Source organism: Leptonychotes weddellii, chromosome 10 (genome assembly GCF_054177405.1).
Source record: "Leptonychotes weddellii isolate Sample4059 chromosome 10, ASM5417740v2, whole genome shotgun sequence".
Lineage (NCBI taxonomy): Eukaryota > Metazoa > Chordata > Mammalia > Carnivora > Phocidae > Leptonychotes > Leptonychotes weddellii.
The window spans coordinates 21,945,651-21,959,096 of record NC_138378.1 but is presented as its reverse complement, the minus strand read 5'-3'; the positions used below and the strand labels follow the sequence as shown (position 1 = coordinate 21,959,096).

Sequence of the window (13,446 nt, the reverse complement as noted above, 5' to 3'; positions counted from 1 at the left end):
GAATAAATGGAGTCGTATCTGCTGGTATGCTGGAGCCTGCTCTTACTGGTTTTGAATGCTAATTATTAAATTTTCAGAAATTTTGTTAGAGGCTGTTAAACCGTTGGTAGCTTGAAAACTGGCCATGCTAGAATTATTTACACCACTGTTTTGTTGTACATCAAAACAGAGCTTTTTTTTCTCCCTAGAAAGCCAATTATTATTAAACACTTATATTATTATCAAGCATTTATCAGTATACCACTGGTCCCATTCCTCTGTACCGGAAAACTGTATATACCTCTGTGTTAAAATTAAACTTATTATGGGACACCTGGCTGGCTCAGTTGGAAGAGTGTGTGACTCTTGATCTTGGGGTTGGTCATGAGTTCATGGTCCATGTTAGGTGTGGAGATTACTTAAATAAATAAAACTTAAAAAAAAAAAGGGGGCAGGGGCGCCTGGGTGGCTCAGTCGTTAAGTCATGATCCCAGGGTCCTGGGTTCAGGCCCCATATCGGGCTCCCTGCTCCGTGGGAAGCCTGCTTCTCCCTCTCCCACTCCCCTGCTTGTGTTCCCTCTCTCACTGTGTCTCTCTCTGTCAAATAAATAAAATCTTAAAAAAAAATGGGCAGAAGACATGAACAGACACTTCTCAAAAGAAGACATTAAAATGGCTAACAGACGCATGAGAAAATGTTCATCATCATTAGCCATCAGGGAAATTCAAATCAAAACCACACTGAGATACCACCTTACACCAGTTAGAATGGCAAAAATTGACAAGGCAAGAAACAACAAATGTTGGAGAGGTTGTGGAGAAAGGGGAACCCTCTTACACTGTTGGTGAGAATGCAAGTTGGTACAGCTACTTTGGAAAACAGTGTGGAGGTTCCTCAAAAAATTAAAAATAGAGCTACCCTACAACCCAGCAATTGCACTCCTGGGTATTTACCCGAAAGACACAGATGTAGTGAAAAGAAGGGCCATATGCACCCCAATGTTCATAGCAGCAATGTCCACAAGAGCCAAACTGTGGAAAGAGCCGAGATGCCCTTCAACAGACGAATGGATAAAGGAGATGTGGTCCATATCTACAATGGAATATTACTCAGCCATCAGAAAGGATGAATACCCAACTTTTACATCAGGATGGATGGGACTGGAAGAGATTATGCTAAGTGAAATAAGGCAAGTAGAGAAAGTCAGTTATCACATGGTTTCACTTATCTGTGGAACATAAGGAATAGCGTGGAGGACATTAGGAGAAGGAAGGGGAAAATGAAGGGAGGGAAATCGGAGGGGGAGACAAACCATGAGAGACTATGGACTCCGAGAAACAAACTGAGGGTTTAAGAGGGGAGGGTTTAGAGGAATGGGTTAGCCTGGTGATGGGTATTAAGGAGGACACGTATTGCATGGAGCACTGGGTGTTATACGAAAACAATGAATCATGGAACACTACATCAAAAACTAATGATGTACTGTATGGTGACTAACATAACATAATAAAATTAAATTAAATTTTAAAAAACCCTTAAACGTCTATGAAAAAAGCCAAAGACTTTCTAAGTCATCTATTCCAATTTCAACACTTTACAGATAAAGAAATTGAGGTCCAAGAAGTGAAGCAATTTGTGCACGTCACCCGTCTAGGTAGTGGCAAAGCAGAAACTAGATTCCCGCTTTACAGTCTCCTAGTCATTTCTTCTTTTTGTGCTACCACATTGACTTAATTTTTATGTTGTTTTTCCTTGTTTTGTTCCTTGGTGTAACCCCAAATAAGGTTATAAGTATTGTTCTAAACATGGTAATTCTTGAGGGTGTTAATGAACACCCTTTTCTTTTGCAGACAGATTTAAATTAACACATTTGTTTTTGGAGAAAGAGCAGATACTGTTCCTGAATATTACAGGCTATGGAAAAAAAAGTTTTGCCTTTAATGTTTCTTTACTGGCCAGTTAAAACACTTAAACACTGTTTTATTGAATAAAAAGAGATTTTATTTCATTAAAATACACCACATGAAGCTTAGTAAGAGGCTTGTAAATTTTATTGCACACTCGCCGAGAACGATTGTGAATACCAGGCTGCAACAATTTTGTTTCTTCCACAGTGGCATGTAGTATCTCCCTCACTGACCTCCTTGTATTCTAAAATTCTCACCATTAGTTTGACTATCTGGGATCAAGGTGTTTGTTAAAATGCACAAATGTGGGGCACCTGGGTGGCTCAGTTGGTTATAATGCGTCAGACTCAGTTTCAGCTCAGGTCCTGATGGCAGGGTCTTGAGATCAAGCCCCGTGTCACACTCCACGCTCAGCACAGATTCTACTTGGCATTCTCTCCCTCCCCCTCTGCTCCTCCCCTTGCACGCGCTTTCTCTCTCTTCAAATAAACAAATAAAATCGATAAAATGCACAAATGTTACCTAGGAGGAAATGCACAAAAAACCATTATGAGAATCTTAGAGCAACAAAAACAGGACAGATATTTTGTGACTTTGATGAGATGAGGGTGATAAAGAGAGATCCAAGATAATGTAGAATTGTCTCAAACTATCTGAAGGCCAATCAAATAGAAAAGGATTTAAGATTTTATTTTATTTTATTTTATTTTTTATTTATTTGACAGAGAGAGACACAGCGAGAGAGGGAATGCAAGCAGGAGGAGTGGGAGAGAGAGAAGCAGGCTTCCCGCGGAGAAGGGAGCCCGATGTGGGACTCGATCCCAGGACCCTGGGATCATGACCTGAGCTGAAGGCAGACGCTTAACAACTGAGCCACCCAGGCGCCCTAGAAAAGGATTTAGACTTAGTCTGTTTGGTCCCAAGACCAGGACCAGTGGGTAAAATTTGCAGGGCATCAGGATTAGCTGAATATAAGGAAGATTTTTTTCATAATCCTAACAGAACAAATACAGAGTGGACTGCCCTACTAGGTAATAAGTTCTTATTACAGGTGGTGTTTCAATCAGAAGCTGCACAATTAGGAAAGATGTTGAACTCGGGATTCTTAAAGGATATGTTTATTAAATGATCTATAATCTCTTCCAACCTTGGAACTTTCTGAATCTGCTAGGTTTTGAGGTTTTTTGTTTGTTTGTTTATTTTGGGCTCCAAAGAAACGGTTTCTATATAGATTAAAGATTTGGAGAGGGGCACCTGGGTGGCTCAGTCGTTAAGCATCTGCCTTCGGCTCAGGTCATGGTCCCAGGGTCCTGGGATTGAGCCCCACATTGGGCTTTTTGCTCAGCGGGGAGCCTGCTTCTCCTTCTCCCACTCCCCCTCCCCCCGCTTGTGTTCCCTCTCTCACTGTGTCTCTCTGTCAAATAAATAAATAAAATCTTAAAAAAAAAAAAAGATTTGAGAGATGAAGTGGAATATGGGGAAAAGGCCACCCTGATAGACCTATGCCTTCTATATAGTGAGGATAACAATACCTACCATTGTTGTAAATATTGAACGGGATACTACTTGTTAAGTACTTTGTACTATGCCTAACATATTTGGCAGTGGTCAATAAAAAGTGACTGTATTAATCATGATAGGCTAGGTTATGCTGTAATGACAAACAGCACCCAAATCTTAATGACTTATAGTAGCAAGATTTATTTCTTTTTTTTGAAATTTTTTATTTATTCATTTGAGATAGAGAGATACAGAGAGAGAGAGAGCAGGAGCAGTGGGGAGAGACAGAGGAAGAGGTAGAAGCAGACTCCCCGCCGAGCAGGGAGCCCGACGCGGGGCTTGATCCCAGGACCTGGAGATCATGACCTGAGCTGAAGGCAGACGCTCAACCATCTGAGCCACCCAGGCGCCCCTAGCAAGGTTTATTTCTCACTCACAATATTGTGAACTGGCTGCAGCTTTGTTCCACATCAACTTTACTGCAGGACCCAGGCGTTCTATCTGAAACATTGCCTGTTTTATGGATGAGGAAAAAGAGGCAGGCAGACCACTCACAGGCTCTTAAAGCTTCTACCCAGAACTCATACATGCCACCAATTTTATTAGTCAGAGCAAATCATATGGTGTGGTGGTTTTCTTTCTTCTTTTTTAAATCAGTAATTATGATTTTTTTTAAAGATTTTATTTATTTGACAGAGGGCGCACAAGCAGGAGGAGTGGCAGGCAGAGGGAGAAGCAGGAATCCCAGGACCCTGGGATCATGACCTGAGCTGAAGGCAGACGCTTAACAACTGAGCCACCCAGGCGCCCCTAGAAAGTTTTATCTTTTTATAAAGTCCAGTTTATCATCTTTTTCTTTTATAGTTAGTGCTTTTCTGTCTTCAGAAATCTTTGGCAATATCAAGATTACAATGTTTCCTTTTAGAATTAGCAATATATATTTTATCTCTCTTTAGGAGGAAGCTAACCTTTAAATGGGCCTACAATGTACCAGGCCCTTGCAATACATAATTGGATCTATAATGTGATTGCAGTCTTCTGGGTCCTGGGATCGAGCCCTGCATCGGGCTCCCTGCTCCGCAGGAGGCCTGTTTCTCCCTCTCCCACTCACCCTGGTGTGTTCCCTCTCTCACTGTGTCTCTCTCTGTCAAGTAAATAAATAAAATCTTTAAAAAAAAAAAGAAATTTTATCTTTATGTAAATAATGGACCTCATATTGACTACATTTGTGGCTGACAAGTGGAAGACCAAGAACACTGGAGAAGTTGCTCAGGAAGATACAGAGAGCAGCTAGGAAGATAGACAGACAATTATATAAAAAACAAACATATAAACAGAACCCCCAAGCTCTGAAATTACAAATGGGATCTGGGAAGAATGACAGTAATAAAACCTCATACAAGGGGTAATCTAGGGATAGTAAACCTCATGTATTGCCAGTGTGACAAGTTGAAAAAGTTCCTACAGACTTGGGTTCTAGGATGAGAGCCTTAAAGACCATACAGCCATAGATGAGCTGACCCCTGGACAGGGCCTGCAGAAATACTCTGCTCTCTTATTCCTCTCACTTATTAATACTTGATTTGCCCTGAGTCTGTGTCTGAAAAGTGAAAGGAGGATGAAGAATTCATACCACCAGCATCTCCTCTACCCTTCACTGGGGTTGTGCACAATCTGAGGTCAGAGAGAAATGTGAAAAAAAAATTGTATCCGGTATGCTGATAAACTTACCTTCCCTCCAGGTAGCTCTAAGTTCTTTATATCCTGACTCTACTACTCAATTTTACAAAGAGAGCTACTCCTCTCTTTCCCTATCTCAAGACCTGAATTCCTTCATCCTCATTTCAGGATTTTTTACTAATACCCCTTTCCCTTCTGCCTTAGTCCCAGCATTCACACAAAGTCAGCTTGGAGTAAGCATTGGCCGGTTTATAGACATTGAAAACTCTCTTTAAAGCTCAAGCATGGCTTTGGCTTTGTTTGTTCAAGATTTTCATAATGGAAATTTATATTGGTTTTCTGGTTATAAAGGAAATAAAGGCTCATGAAAAGGAAACAATGTGGCAATAAAATATCAAAGCCCTCCAGAATTTTTATTATGCATATACAAATACACACACACATATTTTTACAAAACTGGCATCATAAGATGCGTTCTACTCTATAATTTTTTCCATTAATAAATTGTGGTCTTTCTATGTCAGTACTAACAGATCTTTCTTCTTCTTCTTAGAACAGCATAACAAAGAAGCTATAAAATCTGGAAAAATAGGCAAGTACACATAACAACTGATTTATTGATATATTACAATATCATATCAATATGATTCAGTGTTTTGTCCTTCATTAGTTTAATGAACTGTGCAAATTACAATGGACATGGTTCATAAAATGCAGTATTTCCGTCAATCCCAACATATGCATCTGAAGTGTGTTGCCTCAGTTGATTGTGGCATTGGTTTCATTGTCCCCTCTGTTGTTAAACTAGAAGAGGTAACCAAGGGGGTGACTGATTTTTTTACAAATCTGTGTTTCTAGACTCTGTGGCCACTATATATGTCACTGAGTAGGTATATTGTAGTTTATTTAACCAATTGGTTTTTTCTTTTTTTTAAATCAGGCTCTGTGCTGAGCAAGGAGCCCGATGCCGGACTCTTTCCCAGGACCTTAGGATCATGACCCGAACTGAACGCAGCCGCTTAACTGGCTGAGCCACCCAGGCGTCCCTAACCAATCCTTTTTTTAAAACTCAACAGAAAACATTTAATTGAAAGGAGATATTTAGGGGCACCTGGGTGGCTCAGTCGTTAAGCGTCTGCCTTCGGCTGAGGTCATGGTCCCAGGGTCCTGGGATTGAGTCCCGCGTTGGGCTCCCTGCTCAGCAGGAGGCCTGCTTCTCCCTCTCCCACTCCCCCTGCTTGTGTTCCTTCTCTTGCTGTGTCTCTCTCTGTGAAATAAATACAATCTTAAAAAAAAGTAGATATTTAGTTTGCAAAGATAATTTTTAATCATACTTCATTTCATGTGCTCTTATTTTAACTTAATTTTAGGGTTCACTACAATTTTCAATTCAATTCTGAGATTTTTAAAATTGAAGTATAATTAACATACAATGTTATATTAGTTTTAGGTGTACAACATATTGATTCAACAATTCTGTGCATTACTCAGTGCTCACCATGATAAGTGTAGTCATCATACAACATTATTACAATGTTATTGACTATATTTCCCATGCTGTACTTTTCATCTCCATGACTTACTTATTTTATAACTAGAAATCTGTACCTCTTAATCCCCTTCACCTATTTTGCCCATCATCCTACCAACCTCCCCTCTGGCAACCACCAGTTTGTCCTCAACACCAAACAAACAAACAAACAAATAATCTGATTAAAAAGTGGGCAGAGGACCTGAATAAACATTTTTCCAAAAAAGACATACCAATAGCCAACAGACAGATGAAACCTCATTAATCATCAGGAAAATACAAATCACAACCACCATGAGATATCACCTCACCCCAGTCAAAATGGCTAATATCAAAAAGATAAAAAATAAATGTTGGCAAGGATGTGGAGAAAAGGGAGCCCTCATGCACTGTTGGTGGGAATGTAAATTGGTGCAATCACTGTGAAAAACAGTATGGAGATTCCTCATAAAATTAAAAATAGAAATACCATATGATCCAGCAATTCTGCTACTGGGTATTTACAAGTGAAAAATACTAATTCAAAAAGATGTATGTGCCCCTATGTTTATTGCAGCATTATTTACAATAGTCAAGAAATGGAAGAAAGCCCAAATTTCCATCTATAGATGAATAGATAAAGAAGATATGATGTGTATATAATTCACATAGCATAAAAATTACCACTTTAAGAAAACCAAAGCTGGTGGCATCATAATTCCAGACTTCAAGCTCCATTACAAAGCTGTAATCATCAAGACAGTATGATACTGGCACAAAAACAGACACATAGATCAATGGAACAGAACAGAGAACCCAGAAATGGATCCTCAACTCTATGGTCAACTAATCTTCGACAAAGCAGGAAAGAATATCCAATGGAAAAAAAGACAGTCTCTTCAACAAATGGTGTTGGGAAAATTGGACAGTCACATGCAGAAGAATGAAAGTGGACCATTTCCTTACACCATATGCACAAATAGACTCAAAATGGATGAAAGACCTAAATGTGAGACAGGGATCCATCAAAATCCTAGAGGAGAACACAGGCAGCAATCTCTTCGACCTCGGCCACAGCAACTTCTGGCTAGACGTGTCTCCAAAGGCAAGGGAAACAAAGGCAAAAATGAGCTATTGGGACTTCATCAAGATAAAAAGCTTTTGCACAGCAAAGGAAACAGTTGACAAAACCAAGAAACAACCTACAGAATTGGAGAAGATATTTGCAAATGTCTCATCAGATAAAGGGCTAGTATCCAAAATCTATAAAGAACTTATGAAACTCAACACCCAAAGAACAAATAATCCAGTCAAGAAATAGGCAGAAGACATGAACAGACATTTCTCCAAAGAAGACATCCAAATGGCCAACAGACACATGAAAAAAATGCTCAACATCACTCGGCATCAGGGAAATACAAATCAAAACCACAATGAGATACCACCTCACACCAGTCAGAATGGCTACGATCAACAAGTCAGGAAATAACAGATGTTGGCGAAGATGTGGAGAAAGGGGAACCCTCCTACATTGTTGGTGGGAATGCAAGCTGGTGCAGCCACTCTGGAAAACAGTATGGAGTTTCCTCAAAAAGTTAAAAATAGAGCTACCCTATGACCTAGCAATTGCACTACTAGGTATATACCACAAAGATGCAAATGTAGTGATCCGAAGGGGTACCTGCACCCCAGTGTTTATAGCAGCAATGTCCACAATAGCCAAACTATGGAAAGATCTCAGATGTCCATCGACAGATGAATGGATAAAGAAGATGTGGTCTATAAATATACAATGGAATATTACTCAGCCATCAAAAAATGAAATCTTGCCATTTGCAAGGACGCGGGTGGAACTAGAGGGTATTATGCTAAGTGAAATAAGTCAATCAGAGAAAGACAATTATCATATGATTTCACTCATATGTGGAATTTAAGAAACAACAGAGGATCACAGGGGAAGGGAAGGAAAAATTAAAACAAGATGTAATCAGAGAGGGAGATAAACTGTAAGAGACTCTTAATCATAGGAAAAAAACTGACGACTGCTGGAGGGGAAGGGGGTGAGGGAATGGGGTAACTGGGTGATGGACATTAAGGAGGGCACATGATGTAATAAGCGCTGCATATTATATAAGACTGATGAATCACTGAACTCTACCTCTGAAACTAATAATACACTATATGTTAATTAATTGAATTTAAATTTTAAAAAGAAACCAATCTGCTTTCACATAACTTATGTAAAAAATTAACCATTTTAATATTTATATTTCAGTGGTGTTAGTATATTTACTATGTTGTGCAACATAAACCATCTCTGGTTGTTTTATATTTGTTTTTAATGGTTTTTATAATAAAATAAAACAAATGCAGAACCCCCCCACACACATACTGAGCTTAATGAATTATTATAAAGTGAACTCCTCTTTAACAAGTACCAAGTCAAGAAATAAAACTTTGTTAGTTCCCTTAGAAGCCCTCCTTGTACCTCATGCCAGTCATATGCACCTTCCTCCTCTCAAAAATAACTACTCTCCAGACTTTTATAGTAGTCGTTTCCTTGCATTTTTTTTTTAAAAGATTTTATTTATTTATTTGACAGAGAGAGACAGTGAGAGAGGGAACACAGCAGGGGGAGTGGGAGAGGGAGAAGCCAGCTTCCCGCGGAACAGGGAGCCCAGTGCGGGGCTCGATCCCAGGACCCTGAGATCATGACCTGAGCCGAAGGCAGACGCTTAACGACTGAGCCACCCAGGCGCCCCGCATTTTTATAGTCTTATTACCTGTGTGTGATACTACAGTTTAGTCTTTAAATCTCTTTTAATTTATTTTTCTCATCCCCCTCTTTTCCTTAGAGTTTATCTGTTGAAGAACCTGGTCCATTTGCCTTGTAGAATTCCCACAGTCTGGATTTTACCACTTTCATATTCAAGGTGCGGTTCAGCATTGTACTGTGTCCTCTGTATTGACTAAAAATTAGCAGCTAGATGCAGAGGCTTGATCAGACTCAGGTTTGACGTCTTTGACAAGACTACCCATTATGTGTGGTTGCCTGATTGTCCCTTTTTTTGGTGGTGTTAGCAGCCATTGATGCTCTTTCCCTAGATTCATTAATTCATTGAGGACTAGAAACATGACTTTCTAATCCTTTCTTTTTTATTTATTTTCTGAAATACTTCTGTAAAGAGATGCTTTCAAAAATCTACTATTTACTTACCCAGTGGTACAATTCATAAAGGACAGGCAGGATAAATGCTTGATTCATTTCCTTTATTTGCCAATATTCAAGATAATCAATTGGTTTCCTATCATACTCCAAATTGACCAGTTTTTAAAAATATGATTATAAGCTCAAGGATTTTAGCATATTTAATCAAGTTTACTCCATTCCATGTATTATTTAAATTGACACTCCATTTGTCCCATTTTTGCTCAGTGAGAGCTTCTTTAAGTTGTTTCTTAAGGCCTTTTGGCACGACCAGTTGTTGTTGACACCTTTCTTGCCAGATGGTGTAAAAAAATTTTCCAAATTTGCCTCATACTTTTCCAGTCCCAGATCTAGAATCAACTATTTCTCTAGGACATCCTAGTTTCTTTTAGTGGGAAATGGTATTTTAAGATCACAATCAGGGCATTAAGGATTCTTATTACTACTGGGTAGGTCATTGTTTCTAGACCTTCTCTGTGTTAACATCTTCCCTTAGGTTTTGATAGTTTCACTGTAATGTATCTAGGTATGGGTTTAGGTTTATTAATATGCTCAGTATCCATTATGCTTCTTACATCTGAGGTTTTTATTTCCTACATCAATTTTGAAAAATGTTTGATTTCATTAGAAACTCCAATCAGTTTTCTAAAATGGTTATATAATTTTGCACTCCCATTCACAATGTACAAGCATTCCAGTGATTCCATATATTCATCAACAATTGATATTATCAGCCTTTTAATTATAGCCAATCTGGCAAGCATGTAATGGTATCTCATTTTGGTTCTTATTTGCATTACCTAGACGAGGAATGATATTGAGCACCTTTTCATATATTTGTTGGCCACCTGGATATCTTTTGTGACGTTTTCAGACTTCGCTTAGTTTTTTAACTGGGTTGTTCTCTCTCTCTTTTTTTTATAGATTATTAGGAATTCTTTATATTATCATTATCAGAAGTTCAGAAATAACAGAAGTAAAACCAGTGAAACACTGAAGTAGTAAATAGTTAAAGTTTATTGTGCACATACCAAAAACACAGTTGGGAAACCAAAGCATGGAATGAAGCTCAGGGGTATATAATGTAGCTTATATAGTGAGAAAGCAATGACTGTTTATTCTTCACAGTGACTGGTTATAATATTAAAATTCTTTAAGTGATAGTGAATTGGTTAGTAGTTACCTCATATCCATCTTGACAAACAGTTTAAGTTTTGCTTAGATTTCCAAGGCATAAGCAAGAAATGACCCAGGTCATGTTAATCTTGTAAAATAAGCTAAATTAAGCTTTGTGGTATGACTAAACTGGTTTTGTCTGCTCAGAGAGTTTTCAAGGCTGGCCTCCTATTGGTTTTTTGGTTTTAAAACAAATTTTTTAAAGATTTAATTTCTGTATTTCACCTAATATTTCAGAATCCATAAAACTGAGTAACCCACAAAGTAGGATGTTTCATATGATCATTATTTTTTGCCCATTTGCTGTTTTTTTCTTTAAAAGTCTTAAAAAATAGGGGCGCCTGGGTGGCTCAGTCATTAAGTGTTTGCCTTTGGCTCAAGTCATGGTCCCAGCATCCTGGGATCGAGCCCCGCATCGGGCTCCCTGCTCAGCGGGGAGTCTGCTTCTCCCTCTCCCACTCTCCCTGCTTGTGTTTCTGCTCTTGCTAACTCTCTCTCTCTTTCTGTAAAATAAATAAATAAAATCTTTTTTTAAAAAAAGTCTTAAAAATATATGGAATGCTTCACGAATTTGCATGTCACCCTTGTGCAGGGACTATGCTAATCTTCTCTGTATTGTTCCAATTTTAGTATATATGCTGCCGAAGCAAGCACTGGTCTCCCTTTGTTTTTGATTTTACCACATTTTCTGGATACAAGTCATTTAACAGATGTATGTTTTGGAAATATTTTTTTTCCCAGTCTGTGGCTTGCCTTTTCACTTTCTTAATGGTGTCTGTTGATAAGCTCATTCGACTGACTCTTGCTTATTGTGGAATATTTTATTGCACATTTTGTAATTTTTAAGAGCTCATCTTTGGCAGGGCTTTCTTTATCTGTGTGGATTTTGTGTGATCTAAGTTGAGATTGTCCTCTCTGGAGAGGTTTAGTATTTGCTTTTGTCAAATGCCTCAATATAGGACCAGTTTTTTACCTTAATGTTTTGGCTTTAAGGTCCTAAAAAACATGTAGTTAGGGTAAATGTGATTCTCAAACCCAACTGAGGGTGGGCCTATTGTTGCAAATTCTTGAGGGAGACCTTTTTCATGCAGAGCAAGGCTAAAATAGATATACCCTCTTATTATTTCTCTGTAATGATGAAAGAACTCTGGTTCATTCTTTGACTAAAGGTCCCAGTTTTCCCTGAGCATCCTGCTTTATTTTCTGTTCATGTGTCTTTTAAAAAACCAGGTCCTTGATTACCAAGATAAGCAATCTCCTCCACTCCACCATCTATAGGATCAATTTATGTTCATCCTATAGTTTTAGCTCCTTTATTTTTTGTCCCAGGACTTGGGGGGAGGAGGGAAAAGAGTCCCTGGACTATTACTTTCATAAAAGTTCAAATATACATTTAAAATAATGTTCATAGGGGCGCCTGGGTAACTCAGATGGTTGGGCGTCTGCCTTCGGCTCAGGTCGTCATCCCAGGGTCCTGGGATCGAGTCCCTCATTGGGCTCCCTGCTAGGCAGGGAGCCTGCTTCTCCCTCTGCCTCTGCCTCTCTCTCTCTCTGACTCTCATGAATAAATAAATAAAACATTTAAAAATAAATAAAATAAAATAATGTTCATGGGAGGAGCTTGGGAAGATGGAAGAGTAGGAGGACCTTAAGTTCACCAGGGCCCACATTTACAACTAGATATTAATCACATCCATGTAGGTAAACTGGAGAGCAATACGAAATCTGGTAGAACAAACTCCACAACTAAATGTAGAGAACAAGCTGCATCCAAGAGGTTAAGAAGGGCAGAAATGGTGGTCAGGAGCTCCCCTCAGGAGGGAAAGAGCTGTGGCATGGAGAGGGAGAAAGAAATGGCCCCTTGCACCAGGGAGCTCACACAGGGAAGATGAATCCCCATAACATCTGGCTTGAAAACCAGAGGGGCTGAATTACGTGAGTTTGACCTGGAGCCTTGAGCTTTAAATGTCAGCTGGCCCAGTGCTGGGCAAGCCTGGAGGGTGAGTGATAGCTGGGTCCCCACCCTTAGAGAGTAGTCTATGGAGAGGCAACATAGAAGCAACAGTTTGCACAATGCCTAGGCCAAATGGGAGGAAATCTGTTTATACTGATTTCAGACTGCGTTGGGGGACTTCTCTGGGACCAAAGGAGCTGGCAGGTGCCATTTTCCTCCCCAACCCCAGCATAAACACAGAGACACTTGTGGGAGGCTGCCCTACACAAACACTTGCTACCTGACCTGCTAGCAGTGTGCCCCACCCATGTGTTCTCATGAGAACTTCCCCACTCCAAGCCTGGTGGCCTCAGCCCTGGGCTAAGTGAAAATTTTAATGTCTGTGTACCCTGTCCACACGGTGAGTGTGCCCCTGGCTACCACCACAGACCACCACAGCCACTGTGCTTCAGGGGACTGGCTTAGGACTATTGGCTCAGTGCAAGTTTTGCTAACACCCCTGCCCTGCCCTGCCCCTGAGCCCTCCTTTGG

The 13,446-nt window shown here is 39.6% G+C and overlaps 1 long non-coding RNA gene and 1 other non-coding gene across 2 annotated transcripts in view; one reads left to right on the top strand and one right to left on the bottom strand.

Annotated features, from left to right (window-relative positions):
- LOC115941425 (uncharacterized) overlaps window positions 1–5,653 on the top strand; it is a 29,325-nt gene extending 23,672 nt beyond the window's left edge. The window contains exon 4 of the long non-coding RNA XR_014149117.1: window positions 5,621–5,653. This is a non-coding gene — a long non-coding RNA (uncharacterized LOC115941425). The remainder of the gene's footprint in view (window positions 1–5,620) is intronic.
- A 5,855-nt stretch (window positions 5,654–11,508) lies between these two features.
- On the bottom strand, window positions 11,509–11,615 carry LOC115941512 (U6 spliceosomal RNA). The gene has a single exon (XR_004076258.1). It is a non-coding gene; the product is annotated as a U6 spliceosomal RNA (small nuclear RNA).
- Window positions 11,616–13,446: the final 1,831 nt, after the last annotated feature.